Here is a 16585-nt window from a genome sequence, read left to right on the forward strand (position 1 = left end):
CAAAATAAATGAAATGAAATGAAATAAGACAGAGCTGCAAGAAGCCACTGCAGATATACCTACTCTACAATCTGTCTTCCCTAAACTGGGTAAGGCCTCTGGGTTTAAGCATCCCCGGTACTATCCTGCCTCCCTGGGTCCCTCCTCTCGGCTGGCTCCTTGGGTCTCCCGTTCTGCTCCAACGTTCTCATCTAAGGACAGATCCACTCCCCGAGCTCCAGCTGCGCCTTCGGCCCTTACTTAACTCTGATGTAGACCTCTCCAGCCCAAATCACTTCCAAAAGCCAAGTGGAGTTCCTAGGTCCCTCCCTTGAGTGAGTAGAAGCACTCAGCTGCTCTGTGGACCCTGCTCCAACTCTCCAAGGCCTGACCAGGTCAGAGTGTGGCCAACGTGGTGTATGAGAGCTGGGGTCAGAGGGGGTCAGGGCAGGGTCAGGGCAGGGTCAGGGCAGGCACAGCATAGGGGCAGGCCCTAGGTCAAGGAGGGCTCAGGAGAGAGCTGTGTCCAATGGGGAGGATGGGATTAGAGAGGTCATGTACTAGGGTCAGGGGGCAGTGACAGGGTGGGGTCAGAGGTCAGAGGGGCGGGGCCAGGGCTGATAACACTCTGGCCCTGGCCAATGAGCCTGAGAGCCCCTGGCAGGAAATCCCGCCCCCGGAGCCCTCGTGCCCAGCAGGTGCCTGGGGCATCCTAGGCACAGAGGAGCAGATGGGGTGTGGGCGAGGAACAGCCTGGGGTGGACTGGCCCAGCCATCTTCTCTTTTTTCCTCTCTGTGTTCCCCTGTATTCATGCTGGCAGCCGGTCACAGGGTCACAGCGTCCACACAGTTGGGGCACCTGGCCCACCCTGTCCAGGCCACATGGCCCACCGCCCCTCCTGGAGACAGAGGGGAGGTGGAGGCAGGATATTAGTGCAGCCCTGCACACAAAGCTGGTTTCTGGGCCAGGGGTGGTGTTGGCGCGCGCTGAGGTCATGGGGTTGCCGGGATGCAGCTGTGACCAACTGTGGCAATCATATCACTTCCACGTCACCCCACGGGTCTTGCTCACATGCTCTCTGCTGTCCAAGTTCTTGCTCCCTCGGCAGCAGACAGGGACATCAGACACCAAGCTGCCCTGTCGCTCTGGGACTGGTTGACCCCTGCTTCTGCTTTTCCACTGAGAAGTGCTCAAGGGTCTACCGGAGAGGAAACGGGGATCTCCTGTTTACCACATGGCATCGGGCTGGTCATCACAGTGTGTGGGAAGCCCAGGTGCATAGGGATGATCTCTGGGGGCCAGGAGGCCGTGGAAGGCCAGTGGCCATGGCAGGTCAGCCTGCAGTACCAGAGCAATCATCCCTGTGGAGCTGTGCTCGTTCATTCCCACTGGGTGTTCTCTACTGCCCACTGCTTTACAAAGTGAGTTGTTTCTCAGGTCCTAGCAGCTGGGCTGGCAGGGGGAGAGGGTTAAAAGATTAGAGCCCCTGCATCCTCACGCTGTGTGCTGGGACAATCTGTGTCCTTCTAGTCCAAGTCTTTCTGCCTGTGACCTGTCCTCTCCTGTATTGTCCTCTCTCCTCACCTGATTTTGCTCATCTTCCATCCTCATCCCTATGCATTTCCCAGACACAGGTATGCACCCGAGATGGCAGTGTTCATCCTGCCTCCCAGGTGCAGTGTCAGCTGGTTCTGTGTCACCTCACACCACGGCTTCTCTCAATGTCCCTGAAATCCTGGTTGTCAGAGGGAGGCTGGAACCTGGGATGCAGTGGCAGATGCTGGTGTTCTGCACATCTCTGGCCTGGGGTCTCTGCTCACCACATGTCTATTGGTCAGCTGCATGGACACTAGATATGGAGTCCCTGACCTTGAAGAAGAACAGAGTTGCACTCTGTCCTGGGTCTGGTTGGGTGTTCCGAGAGGTTTTTGGGGGCAGTAACCAGGAGCTGGATCTTTGGTACACACAGAGGACCACAAGCACCTGCTCTGTGCTGTGTACCACTGGAGACCCACTGTGGATTAGGTTGGCTTGACCAACCTCACTGTGTCTCCATTAAGTCAGAGCAGAAGTTTCCCCTGTGGGTGAGCAGGGCTGACACCATTGGATTGGGGAAGTCAGATGGGCAGGCTCCCATGGGCTTGGGTCAGCTTGTGAAAGCAAGATTTTGGTCACCAGCTGTGTGGGGAGGAATTTCCAGGTGAGTGAGTGGGAAAGTGGGATGTTTCATCCCTCATGGTCAGAACACAGGACATTTTGCACGCATCGTCTCTTTTGACCAATGATTTTGTGCCGTTTTAGAACAGGTGAGTACCAAGAAGGAGTGAGAGAAAGGAGTGGTGCGAGAGCAGTTTGTTCATAAGGCTTGTCAAGAGCCAAGATGGAGCCAGAGCTCTCTGTATGTGCCGAAGTAAAGTCAGGATTTTCCAGCCCCAAGGGGCCTCCAGCCCTCCGTGATCCTTTCCTTTAATAGTGGGTGTGTGCTGAGCTGTGACTAAAACCGCCCCTGGTCTCCAGAGAGAAGGGATGACAGAAAGGGAGAGTTCTGTGCGGTGGTGCAGACAAGGCAGTGCTGGGGGTCAGATGATGGTGGAGAGGCGCAAGCTGGCATATGCAGAGAATGGATGATGACTGTCACCTTCCCTCCTGCAGGAAGTCTCATACCCCTGAGGATTACTGGGTGTATGGGGGAAGTACCCAGCTCTACCAGGACACCCAATAGGCCAGGAGGGTGGCTGTGAGCTGCATTATCATACATCCAGACTTTAAGAAGCTCCACCGTTTTGCAGCGGTGTTACAACTGCAACAACCTGTGAACTTCAGCTCCTATATCATCCCTGTCTACTTTCCAACCCCTGGCATGGAGCTTCCCCTTGGCACATCTTGTTGGATAACTGGCTGGCGAAAGCTCACTGAGGACAGTGAGTGGCTATGGTGTGGGTGTGGGTGGGAGACGGGGAATGGGATTCTAGCTCATCAAAATCTCTAGTTAGCGTGGAGGCCTATGGACCTTGTGCCTCTGTGCCTTCTTTCCAGAGAACTGGACTCTTCTAGTTTCTCTTGTGAAAAAATGTGTCCTTCTGAAAGCTTCAAAGTAACTCAAGTCAAAGACACTGAAATTCTGGGGTCGTTTGCTTTTTGGAGTCAGGAATCTGGATCTCAAAGTTTCTCTGTCTTGGGTGTAAAAATTTAACTACTAAGTGAATTGATGTAGGGTTTCTCAAAAATGCTGTTTAGGTGGCCTGAGAACTCCTCTCAGTGAAGTATGGCTCACCTGCTCAGTTTGAGGATGCAGTATTGTTAGGTCCTGCAGTGACAGGGTTAACCATGCCACCCCAGTGCTGCTGGGGAAACCTCTCGGCCACATCTGGTTGTGCTCAAGGGCCTGTAGGTCTTTATCTTGATGCTTAGGGAACATGTCATGACAGAGATATAACTGGCAACGATTTTGTGAGAAGCATGTATTTCACACTTCTGTTCTCTTCTAACCCCTTGGTTCTAATATTTCAATTTGATGTAGATCAGACATGACTTTGTCAACTCAATTTGTCTGAGTGTTTCTCTTTCTACTTTGAAATACCTTGATTTTTCCATGGCCATAGAAGGAACATGTAAAAGAAAGAAAAACGCTCTTGGAGAACCCTGGGGAAGAACAATCATGGCCTGAAATGATCTCAGCTCCATCACCTAAGTTTTGTTTTTCTCCTAACCTGTGTCTCCTATCTGCCTCTTGGATTTGTCAGGTGAGTGGAGTAATAGGGTGAATACAGGGCAAAACTTTGTGGATGTTTTCAGTAAAATGAGGAGAAGTATAAACATTGAGTATAAACATGAACTTGTTCAGAGAAGTGTGTTTATACTTTAGTGAAATGTTGATGGCATAATGATTAGGGAAAAGAAAATATTTATTTTCCTTTAATTTTTTTATTTTTATAAAGTTGTTCACAATAATTTATTACATTTAGTATTCCAACACTTGAGTCTCCTGCTCCCGTGTCTGACCGTCCTCACCGGGGCCTCTTGGAGGGTGGCGGATTGAGTTTTTCTCTCCACCCTGAGCAGAGTCCCAACAGCTGAAGACCTCCGGGACCCATCCAAATCCATGCTGAGACCACTCTCCACACGCTTGGATGAGGAACCGGCAGAGAAACCCAGGTATGCGGGACCTGGGGCTGAGATCTCCAAGCCTGCTCAGTTCGGGACTGGGCTTCCTACACCCAGCTCCCCCACCTTCAAGTATCTAGACAGTTGACAGCCACCAACTGCCATGTAACCCCATCAATGGCCAGGATCCAGAGACTCTCAAACCAAGCTCCCAGCTGCACGACCTCTTATTCTCTAGTTCTCACTCTCAGAGAACCCGGCAGGCTACTGAGAATATCATACCTGCCTATATGCCTGACTAGGAACACCTGTAAAAGTGATTAGAGGCTGCCCCCAAAGCTTCCACCCTCTTGGAGAGCCCGGCAAGCTACTGAGAGTATCCTGCCGCATGGCAGAGCCTGACAAGCTAACCGTGGTGTACTCAATATGTCAAAGACAGTAACAATGAATTGTCCTCAGTCCCCTGATCTGGAAAGAGTCCCCAATATGTCATCGGGCTACACTAGCACGTGACAGGGACAAATGGAGATGTTACTGGGCCCACTCGAGCGAATCGATGAACAAAGGGGTGATAGTGATAGTGATTCCAACACCAATCCCACCACCATACACCTTCCCACTACCATTATTTTGAATTTTCCCAACTTCCTTCCTTCCTTCCTTCCTTCCTTCCTTCCTTCCTTCCTCCCTTCCTTCCTCCCTTCCTTCCTGTCTTTCTGTCTTTTTCTCTTACTTTCTTACTTTTTTTGGTTTTTGCTTTTTGGGTCGCACCCAGCAATTCTCAGGGGGCTGCTCCTGGCTCTGCACTCAGAAATTATTCCTGGCGATGCCCGGGGGACCATATGGGATGCTGGGAATCCTACGTGGGTTGGCCACATGGAAGATAAACGCGTTACCTGCTGTGCTATTGCTCCAGCCCCCCAACTGCCTTTATTTCTAAGGTCATTATTTGGTACACTGTTTCTCTTCAAAGGTGCTACAGACATTTCAGAGAGACCATATCTTCTGGAAATGGGGTACAGCAGCATTCCATATTCTTGCCTGACTCAGTGGCAGGAACACTTCCTTCCTCATAACCAGCCCCCAACTATACATGCACATGCACACATACACACACACAAACACACACGCACAGACACACTCATACAAGCTTATACTGTGTTTGTCTTGAGGTCCAGGAGCAGACTTATCATTAGTCACCCTATAGAATTTCAGACAATCATCTTCTGACTTTTATGGGCTTAGATGTGACCATTGCTCCCATGCCAGCTCGCCTCCACAAACATCCTTCTGCCCATTACTTCCTCTCCCCTTCTCCTTTCTCTCTAGAAGCTTCCTTGTTTTCACTGGGTCTACAAGTTAGTGTTGTCATTCCTTGGTGATTGCTTGCTTTAATAAATCATCTCGTACATCTGAGCAAAATTTGTTGTCTTTGGATAACTAATTAGTAGTGATACTTTTGAATCATATAGAATTTCCGTAAATTTTTTTAAGGACTGCATATCATTATCCCTAGCAACTACACTAATTTCATTCCCACTAACAGAGCCCTTTTCTCCACATCCTTGCCAACACTCATTTCTTCTTGAACCATTTTCCCAACTATGAGCCATTTCCCTAATTATAAGTAATTTTGACTTTTTTAATGTGTCTGTGCGCCAACTTTGAGGAAGTGTCTGTTTATGTATTTTGAATAATTTTTATTGTGTTGTTTTTTTCCTTTTTTGTTTGATGAGTTAATATATTCTGGATATTAATCCTTCCTTTTGAAAGATGATCAAATAGCTTTTGCCTGTTACTCAGTTGCGTTTGTTTGTTTGCTTCCATGGTGGTTTCCTTTTCTTTGTAAATGCATTTTAATTTTATGTTGTCCCAATCCATTGGATAACAATGGGTTCTCCTTGCTCCTCCCGCAGAGGCTTAGGTTTATTGAGTTGCTCCCACAACAGTGCCCCTAAAGCACACCCAATTCCATCAAGCACTAATAAGCCTATATTATTTTCCTCTTTCCTTTATGTTATTTGCATAGCTTATTTAGCATTGTCCTTTTTGTATAGACAAAGAAAGACAGTTGATGCTATGCTTTGTAACATGGAAGTTAATTCGCTCCAAAATAATATTTACTCCTGGGCATCCATATTTACTTGACTTAAACCTCAGTTTCCCTTAGTTCCTAGCTCTCCAAAAGCAGGGTCCTGACGAAGGGACTGAATAGGCCCAGGGTAAGCTGAAAACTATCCTGGCATCGGAAAGGGACAAGCTAAGTGTATGAAGTATAATAAGTTAAGAGCATCATCGTGGAACAGACTCTGTCATGACCCAAGAAGAAGTTACTGAATAAGGACCCTGCTGAGGTTAGGATCAACTAGCCTGGCCTGAGGACTGTGGTTTGGAATATATAGCAAGATGTCCCAGGAAGAGCCAACTTTAAGCTTAATATAGTTCTTACTGTGTTCATACAAAAATGACTAGAAATTGTATAAGAAGTTACTATGATTGTTCAAATGGATTACTTACTAGCTAAGGAAAGGAGAAAGCAATACACCCTAGATGCAATCCCGCCCTTGTACGGATCTCCTAGTAATCTGGAGTGCTCCTAGTTATCTGGAGTGCTGAACCCTCAGATGAGATTTTGTCCTTGATTTAATCTCCTAGAACTTCCCCTGAATGACTAGCTTTATCTCTGTTTGTTGTTCTGATATTGTTCAACCCCACCTATGTGTACCCCCGCCCTTCATGATTTCTATATTACTATACTGTAAGGGGAAAGAGGGGACTAGGAGGATGACAAGGAATATAAGAACAATGCCTGGAAGTAGAGGACTTTGAGATCTATGACGAGACTAGGATGACGGAACTATGATGACTGGGACTACGAGCAAAAGTACAACGATGGTTGTGCAGTAAGGAGAGAGATCAGACTACATTGGGGAGGAGAGAGAAACTGGCTATTGACAAGTTTGGGGTCCAGTTCTCCTGTTCCCTCAATCCTTTGTCCATCTCTTGCTGTTATCTAGCCTGAAAGGTGGCTCTCGGCCACCAAACACTTGAGTCCCATATGTGTGCCCACTCCTTTATTTGGAAACTCACACTATTCATGTATTCTTGATTGCTTTTCCCTCCCCATTGGACATGTGTCTGAATGTATCCCTAATGTTGAAATCCCAGAACATAACCCCTAAATTTTCTTCTGTGTGTTTTATGATGTTATAGACAACATCTCTCTGTATGTGTTTCTCTGTGTGTTTGGGCCACACCAAGAGGTGTTCAGGGAAATTTCTGACTCTGGGGGTTAGGTTGTCACTCCTTCAGCATTAAGGGGACCTGCAGTGTCGGATAGTGACATTTACTCCTGCATGCAGAACATATGCTCAGCTCTTTGACCCAACAATCTCCCTGACCCAAGAACCTTATGTACAGGCAATATCTCCAGACAGTTCTCCCAGCCCCATGCTGTATATGATTTAGTGTCCACACAACTTTATGAAGGTTTGCTGTAAGACTTCAATGCATCATGGTCTGAAAAGTTAGTGGATACAATTTTATCTTCCTGATTCTATTGAGGTATGTTTTGGGACCCAGCACATAGTCTATCTTGAAAAATGTTCCATGTGCACATTTGCAGAAAAGTATGTGTATTCACATTTTGAGGGGATGGAAAGGCCTGTATACATCTATTAGATCTCTCTTTTCCATTTCTTCCTTCAAAGCCATTCTTCAAAGCCATTCTTCTTCCAAAGGCATTCTTCCATGACTTCCTTCTAAGTTTTAATTTTGTTGATCTATCCAGAGGTGATAAGATGGTGTTGAATTCTCTAACTACTATTGTTTTGCTACCAATATCCTCCTCGAAGTTTCTTAGAATTTGTTTTAAGTGTTTTGGTGGTCCCTCATTGGGTGCGTATATGTTTAGGAGTGTGATTTTCTTCCTGCTGTACATATCCCTTGATTATTTAAAAAAATGTCCTTTGTTGTCCCCTATAATCTTTTTCAGCCTAAAATCTTTGTTGTTGGATATTAGTATGGCCACCGTGGCTTCTTTGAGGGATTTGTTTGCTTGAAGGATTCTTTTCTATCTTTTGACTTTGAGTCTGTGTTTGCTCTGGCTGTTCAGATATGTTTCCTGTAGGTAGCAGAATGATTGGTTCAGGTTTTTAATTCATTTTGCCACTCTGTGTCTCTTAATTGACATTGAGAGATTATCGTATGAGGTTTTGTGCCATCTTTCTGTAGAGGTGTGTTGTGCTTGTAGGGATTTGTCTTGTCTTACAGTAGCCCCTTTAGTCCTTCTTTTAAGATTGGTTTTGAGTCTACGAAGTTCCTGAGTTGTTGTTTATTCAAGAAATAGTGCATCATTCCTTTGAGTTTGTCATTTTCCTCCTTTCCTAAGAAGCTTGAATTTTCATATCAGCTAAATATATTCCCCCCTATAATTTCATCTCCCTACTGAGTTTTCTTCACATTACTTATTAGGTCTAGCTCTAAAATAATTCTCTTTATTTCACTTACCGTTTTATCTCTGAACTAAAAATATTCTCCTGAATTTTTGTTGTCTAAAGGTATTAATGCGATGGCAGATGGGTACTGGAAGCCAGGTGGGAGGGTAACAGGAAAGATGGTGGGTCTGTCATTGGATGGTGGAACGGGAAGATATATTGGCTGATCGGGGATTTCTATGAGAATGATGGGAGAATGGATGAATAGATGGACAAAGGTGAATGGATAATCAAGGGATAGGAGGCTGTGTGAGTGAATGTACACGAGGAGAGAGAGGCCAACGGAAGGGTGACTGCTGATCTGGAAGAATGGGAGAAAACTGACTCTTGGAGAATGAATGGATCCTGAAAGGGGATATCTGCTGGTGAGTGGTTCTGCCCTGTGAGTTGAATGCGTTGGTGGGGGAATTTGCCTTTTTGTGTGTGTAATAAGAGGGTTGAATATTTATTTATGGGAGAGAGATAGACAAAGTAAGATAATTTAGGAGGCATAGGGAAATAGGAGGAGGCTTTTCTTGCTGGTGGGTAGGGGACTGAGGCAGTGCTTGAGGCTCAGCTGGGCTGAAAAACCTTCTTCTTTGGGAGTGCTAGAGAGTGGCAGAGTGAGGTGGGGAGTAACTGAAATGCCGAAAACCTCCTCTGTCCTTTGAGAGCCGGAGACTGGTAGTGAGTTGGAGGTTACAAGGACTCCTGGTGGGATTTTTAGGGAAAAGTATGATTGGCACATTCCCACTCTCCAAGATTAGCCCAGCTCTCAGGCACCAGGGAAGGTGTGACAGCTCACTTCAAATTAGGTGACTAACATAGTGGAAATTCATTATGTTTTTTGGGTCACACCCAGCGATGCACTGGGGATACTCTTGGCTAATGCACTCAGGAATTACTCCTGGCAGTGTTCATGGGACGATATGGTATGTGGGAATCGAACCCGGATTGGCCACATGCAAGGCAAAAGCCCTACCTGCTGTACTATCGCTCCAGCCCCTGGAAATGCATTATGATGTCGCTGGAAGTAAAAGTCTGATATCGAGGTGCAGCCTCTGGTTTCTTTTGATGATGTATGCCACATGGTCGCTTTGGCTATTCCAGCTTCCAGATGCTTCCCCCATTGCTGGCCCAGTACCCCTTCTGGCACACTCAGGGAACATATCTGAGTCTTTCTCACTACATCTGTTCTCTCACCTAAGTCCCCTGCCTCCTTCCAGTTGAAGGACCCTTTGATGATACAGGACCCACTGACATGATCCAGGAACATCTCCAATTTCCCGGTCCTCAATTCCATCATGGAGTCCCTTTGCCATGATAAGTATGTGTCCCTTGGTGCAGGGATGGCGATGCTTACATTGTCACATTGTTTGCACCATCTTATTCAGGTTGTGTGCTCTGTCAAGACTGACACCCATGGAGAGTAGACACAAGGGTCAGGAAGTATTGCTCCACAGTTGAAAACCTGACTTGTGAGCTGGGGGAGAAGGCAATTGGAATAGAGGAGGGATCAGTAGGTCAATGATGGTTGGAGAGGTCGATCGGGATGCTGAAGGTAGATAAAGGACCGAATGTGATAGCCTCTCAGTATTTATATTTTAAACCATAATGCCCAGAACTAGAGAGAGAATATGGGGGAAATTGTCTGCCAAAGTGGCAGGGGGAGGCTGGGCTTGGGGAATAATGGGGACATTGGTGGTGGAAAATGTGCACTTCTGGAGGGATGGGTGTTCGATCATTGTATGACTGAAACTCAAACATGAAAGTTTTGTAACGGTATCTCATGGTGATTCCATTTAGAAAAGAGGCATATCCACTTCCTCCTCTCCCTTTCATCTGGAGAGCTTGCTGCCTCTTCTTGAGAACACAGAGCAGTGGGATGGCAGTCACTGATGTTCATGTCCTCATCTCTGCTCCCCTAACCCCTGCATCTTCCTCTCTCCACGCCCCCACAGTGCCCCACTGCTGTGGTCTGATCTGGGTGAACAAAGGCTCTCCACCTCAGTCTTCACAACACTCTTTCCTTGCCAAGAGCAGATGCGCAGGTACAGTGTCTGGTCTGCTGCCTCCCTCTCTCTGTCTACCTTTTTTGGGTCTCCTCCTCCTCACCCTTTGTTTCTTCGATCCCCACACCCAGTTGTGTCTACATTCTGCCCCCATACCCCTGTGGTCGGTTCCTCGACAGCTGTAATCTTGCCACTGATGAAGTTTACATAGGTGTGCATAGATCTATCCCTCATATGTGACATATAAAGAGACATAATAAGGAAATAATAAATGCCAGACACTATAAAAAGTAAGAACTAACCTACAGAGTGGAGTTTCCTGGGTGGCAGGGGAAGAGAATCTGGGTGAGAGGAACTGGCTGGGGAGAGGGGACTGGAGTCAATTCTGGGGTGGGTAGTGGACCCTCTGGTGCTGGTGTGGTGGAGGGACACTGTGTCCATGGACCGCTACCACTGTAGCAGTGGGCAGTGCTGAAAGGAGGTAAAGGGATATGTATGATACCCTTTCAGTAACAGTACTGCAAACCACACTTCCTACAAGGGAAATGAGAGGGGGTGGGGTAGACAGACATACAGACAGACAGAGAGGTGCTCTGGTCTGGTGTGTAGGACACTGTGTCCATGTTCCCTTCTCACTGTAGCAGTGGACAGTGAGCAGTGGGCAGTGGGTGCTCTGGTGCTGGTGTGTAGGAGTCTGTGTCTATGGGCCCCTATCACTATAGCAGAGTGCAGTGGATACTCCGGTGCTGGTGTGCTAGAGTGACATTCTGTCCATGGAAACCTATCGCAATAGCATTAGAAATCATGGTACCAAATCTTTTAGAAATATAAAGAATCACTCATGGTGCCCCCAGATCTCCTGAGCATCCCATGGGGGAGTCTCCCCAACCTCAAGAGAGACCGTGGAACCAGCCCAGTGGTCGCACATGCGTACTGAGGGGCGCAAAGGCCATGTGCTGCCAGACACATGCCCAGCCCAGCACCACTGCCAGCGGGTGTCCTGTCCTCTTGCAGACCCAGCAGCCAACATAGCCTTCCTGGGGAACATAGCAGAGGTGCCCCGGGCCTCTGCCCAGGTGCAGCACCCCAGAGGGGCAGTCCTGTATGGGGCAGCAGACAGGCACCTTCTGAGGCAATAAGGCTCCAGGAGGCTCCAGATGTCTCCCAGGGTTTAGCAGCAGTGTAGGGTAAACTCACAGGCTTGGTCCCCGGCACAGTGTACGTTCACTGGAGCAGTCAAGAGTAACTCCTCAGTACAGAGCCATGAGGAGCCCAAGCACTTCTGAGTGTGACTCGACTGCCCCCAAATTGTTTTAATATTTCTGCTATGGGGGTATATGTTATTCACTTGCATCGACACTAATGTGTCCAAACACCTCCGCCACTGATTTTTGTCCTGTCTCGTATGTCCCTTCCCTCTTTGCAATGTAATTTTATATAAATTTAAATTCACTAAATATTTTAAGAGACACATTTTATGCTTAACTTTTCATAAATAGTAGCACTATAGCACTGTCCTCCCGTTGTTCATTGATTTGCTCGAGTGGGCACCAGTAATGTCTCATAACTAATTGTGAGGTTTGTTGTTACTGTTTTTGGCATATTGAACACATCACAGGTAGCTTTCCAGGCTTTGCCGTGAGGGCGAGATACTCTCAGGAGCTTGTTGGGCTCTCCTAGAGGGGCAGAGGAATCAAACCTGGGTCGCCCGCATGCAAGGCAAACACCGTACCCGCTGTGCTATCGCTCCAGCCCTCATTAATAGTAATAAGTGCAAATAATTAAAATATTTAACACTGAAGAGTTGTTTTCCTACTGTTTCTCAATTATTAGAGTTGTAAGTAGTTTTGAAAAACTATGTAGTAGTCTGGTCTGGAGCGATAGCACAGCGGTAGGGCGTTTGCCTTGCACGCAGCCAACATGGCTGACCCGAGTTCGATTCCTCTGCCCCTCCCCGAGAGCCCGGCAAGCTACCTAGAGCATCTCACGCGCACCCAGAGCCTGGCAAGCTACCCGTGACGTACTGTACTGATATGCCCAACACAGTAACAACAAAGTCTCCAATGGAGACGTTACTGGGCCTGCTTGAGCAAATCGATGAACAACGGGAGGACAGTGATACAGTGATGTAGTAGTCTAATTCCCTGAGAATCTATAAGATCCCGAGTTTCAAATATCTTGTCACTGAAAATAAAGAATGGCTTTCAGACACCCGTTCTACAGGTACCAGGACCATCACGATCAGGATCACGATCAGCCTGTTGCTCGTCGATTGCCTCGAGCAGGCACCAGTAATGTCTCCTTCTTTCTAGCCCTGAGATTTTAAAAGAGCCATATTCAATGCTCATTTAGTGTTAGGAGAATGAGACCTATCATTGTTACTGGTATTTGGCATATTGAGTATGACACGGGAAGTTTGCCAGACTCTGCCATGCGAGCAGGACACCCTCAGTAGCCTGCCAGGTTCTCAGAAGTAAGAACGAGATAATAAGATTGTGGCCACGCCCTTCCGGGAGCTGGGTTTTTATAGTCTCTGGGTCTTAGCCGTTGATGTTTTTTCATACATGATTATATTAGGATTCTTTATTTCCTCAGAAGGTCTTTGCTGCCTCCTTGCAGGGAGCCCTTCCTCACCAAGCACACACCTTTAAACACTGATGATTCAGCCTGCTGGAGCATGCCTACTCAGAGCTGTTAGGGAACTTCCCCCTGGAAGCAGCCCCATCACCTGCCTGATTTAGAACACAGTTTCTCAAGAGACTCCAGAAGCAGTGGCTCAAGCCAGGCCCCACCAAGAATGAAAGTCTTGCCCTGAGTGCAGATTCAGACTCACATAAATGGCGATTTCTTACTGTTTGTTTTGTTTTGGAGTCACACTCAGTTGTTCTCAGAGTTTACTCCTGGCTCAGAGGTCACTCCTGACAGTGCTCAGGGAGCCACATAGGATACCTGGAGTGGAGCCTGAGTTGACCATGTGCACAGTAAGTGTCCTAAGTGCTGTACTATTTCTTCAGGCCTCCACTTAGGTATTTAAAATTAACAGTTCCTTCTGCTGTTCTATACTCTAGACAGCATCCTAATGCCTGTTGGCCCTCGAAGAGAAATATGTGTGCACACAGGACGGGAGACGCCGCAGGGCTAGAGACTCAGGAAGAGGGCCTCCATCAAAATCCTAGTTTCAAGGTATCTTATCCACACCAATAATTCTGCATTCATTGCAGTCAGGTGATCTATGCTTATTTAACAGTCTGCATCCATAGGAGTTTTGCTGGGGTAGGGGATTTTTATATTTCTTTTTTATGCATGTTTTTGTCCTCCATTGTCAGATATGAATTAAGGGGCTGACTTAGATCTGGCTTATTTCATGCTGAAGATCACCATGAAAGAAGTGTGAACAGAATTATTTGATCTGGTGAGGAAAATATCCCTTCAACTGTAAACTACAGTCTATCTTCAGAATCCCTGCCATGAAGTTCACCTTCAGTCCAAGACATATTTTGCTTTTGCTTTTTCATTTTGGAGGGGCCACACTGGTTTATGTTCAGGGCTTACTCCTGGTGAGACCAGATGGGGTTCTGGCGACTGAACCCAGATCAGTCTTTCTGCTCTACCAACCCTCCAGACACTCCAAAACATAATTTGGGGTGGCAAGTTTTTGAATCTCTACAGTCATATATTTGAATATTCTTGAGAAGCTCCATAACTCAAAAGTTGTTTTATTCAATTATTTTAGAAAATCCTTTTAATAATCCATACCAAAGGTTTAGTCTAATCTTACTTGATAATCTCAACTGAACAATCACCACATACTTCACTTTAATTTTCAACATTAAACATAGCGATAGCACAGCGGTAGGGCATTTGCCTTGCACGCAGCCAACATGGCTGACCCGAGTTCGATTCCTCTGCCCCTCTCGGAGAGCCCGGCAAGCTACTGAGAGTATCTCACCCGCACGGCAGAGCCTGGCAAGCCACCCGTGATATGTTCGATATGCCAAACACAGTAACAACAAAATCTCCAATGGAGACGTTACTGGGCCCGCTCGAGCAAATCGATGAACAACGGGAGGGACTTTACCTTTACCTTTACCTTTAAACATAGCCCAAACTATACCTTTACTATAACAGAACACTAGTCCTAAGCAAAATTATCCTTGAGTAACCCTAACCGAAGGCTTGACCTAACCTTATCTATTAGCATTTAGCGAACAATCTCCCTATACTTTACTTGCATCTTGTACTTGTGGGTGGAGTGATAGCACAGTGGGTAGGGCGTTTGCCTTGCACGTGGCTGACCTGGGTTCGATTCCTCCGTCCCTCTCGGAGAGCCCAGCAAGTACCGAGAGTATCCTGCCTGCATGGAAGAGCTGGGCAAGCTACCCGTGGCATATTCGATTTTCCCAAAACAGTAACAAGTCTCACAATGGAGACGTTACTGGTGTCCTCTCGAGCGATGAACAACTGGAGGATAGTGCTACAGTGCTTGTACTTGTACAAGTAGCCCAGTCTATATCCTTACTCTAACAGAACCCAAACCCTAATAACAGTAAACCAAAAACAGCAAAGCCACATTCTTATAATCCCCAACCTAAAGGCTGGGCATAAACTTACCTATTAGCCTCAACCAAACAATCTCCCTAGACTTTCCTTCATTTTCAGTTTTAAAAGCAGTCAAACCCTTATCAAACAAAACTTTAATCCAAACCCAAACCTGAATGCAATCCACATTCTTTTAGTAACCCACACCAAAGGCTCTGCCTAATTAGCCTCAAATGAACCAACACTCTTTCTCTAATAACCCCAACCACGTGCTAATTCACATTGTTTTAATATCCCATACCAAATACTTGGCCTAAACTTACCTGTTGTCCTCAGATGAAAAATTGCCCTATGTATTATTTTCTCTTTTCAACTTTAAACATAGTCAAACCAATACTTACTTTACAGAACCCTACCCCTACGTCAATTCACATTGTTTTATTCTTTATTTTTTAATTGTATCACCATTAGATATAGGTACAAAGCTGTTCATGATCTGGTTTTAGTCAAACAATGTTCCACACCCATCCCTTCATCAGTGCACTTTTCTGACAACCAATGCCCCCAATTTCTCTCCTGTAGGAGAACATTGGTTTGCCTTTCCTTCCCAGCCACAGGGAGCTTGGGGTTGTTGATTGCTCCCTTAACCTGTCAATTACCTTTGCCTCCTGATCAGACTCTGCTGACTTGTAAATATTGTTTTTCTCTCTTAATGTCCTTTGCATAGTTAGCTACCTCGGAGCAATTGCTTTTTGTATGGACACAGGAAGACAGTTAAAAAGACATGCTTTTGTAACTTGGGAGTTGATTGACTCCAGATAATATTACCTCGTAGACATCTGCTCTCTCAACTTAAGCCTCAGTTGCCCTTACTGCCTACATCCCCCAAATGAGGGCCCCGATGATGGACTGGATGGACCCAGGGCAAGCGCTGAACTACCCTGGCATCAAAATGGGCCTGGCCAAAGTCCCCTAATACTGAACTATAAGTTAAGAGCAAGGTCATAGAAAATTCCGTCATGACCCAAAAGCAATAACTAGATTTGGGCCCTACTGCGGTTAGGAATGATCGATCTGGCCTGAGCACTGTAGTCTGAGTCTGTGGTGAGATGTCCCTAGGAGAGTTGTCCTACAAGTCTAATTGTGTCTATTCCTGTGTCCATACAGAATGGCAATTATTAGGAAGTTGAATTAAGACGTTAATTAACTTTCTGGTCTAAGGAGAGGAGAAACACACCTTAAGTGCTGTTTTGCCCTGGTGGTCAGAAAGGCTTGAAGAACATGTTTATTGTACCTGGGGTTGGGGGGAGGCACGGTTTGGGAGGCTTGGTTGGAGAAGAGGCAGTAAAAAAGATGGCTGCAGAGATTTGGTGAAAAAAGAAAGAGAGGTAGAGTTGGAGAGAGGCAGAGTTGGAGATGTGGGCAGAGCAAGAGACAGAGTTAGGGAGTGAGGGTTGGAGAGAGAATTGTGGAGT

Source organism: Sorex fumeus, unplaced genomic scaffold (genome assembly GCF_029834395.1).
Source record: "Sorex fumeus unplaced genomic scaffold, SorFum_2.1 ptg000046l, whole genome shotgun sequence".
Lineage (NCBI taxonomy): Eukaryota > Metazoa > Chordata > Mammalia > Eulipotyphla > Soricidae > Sorex > Sorex fumeus.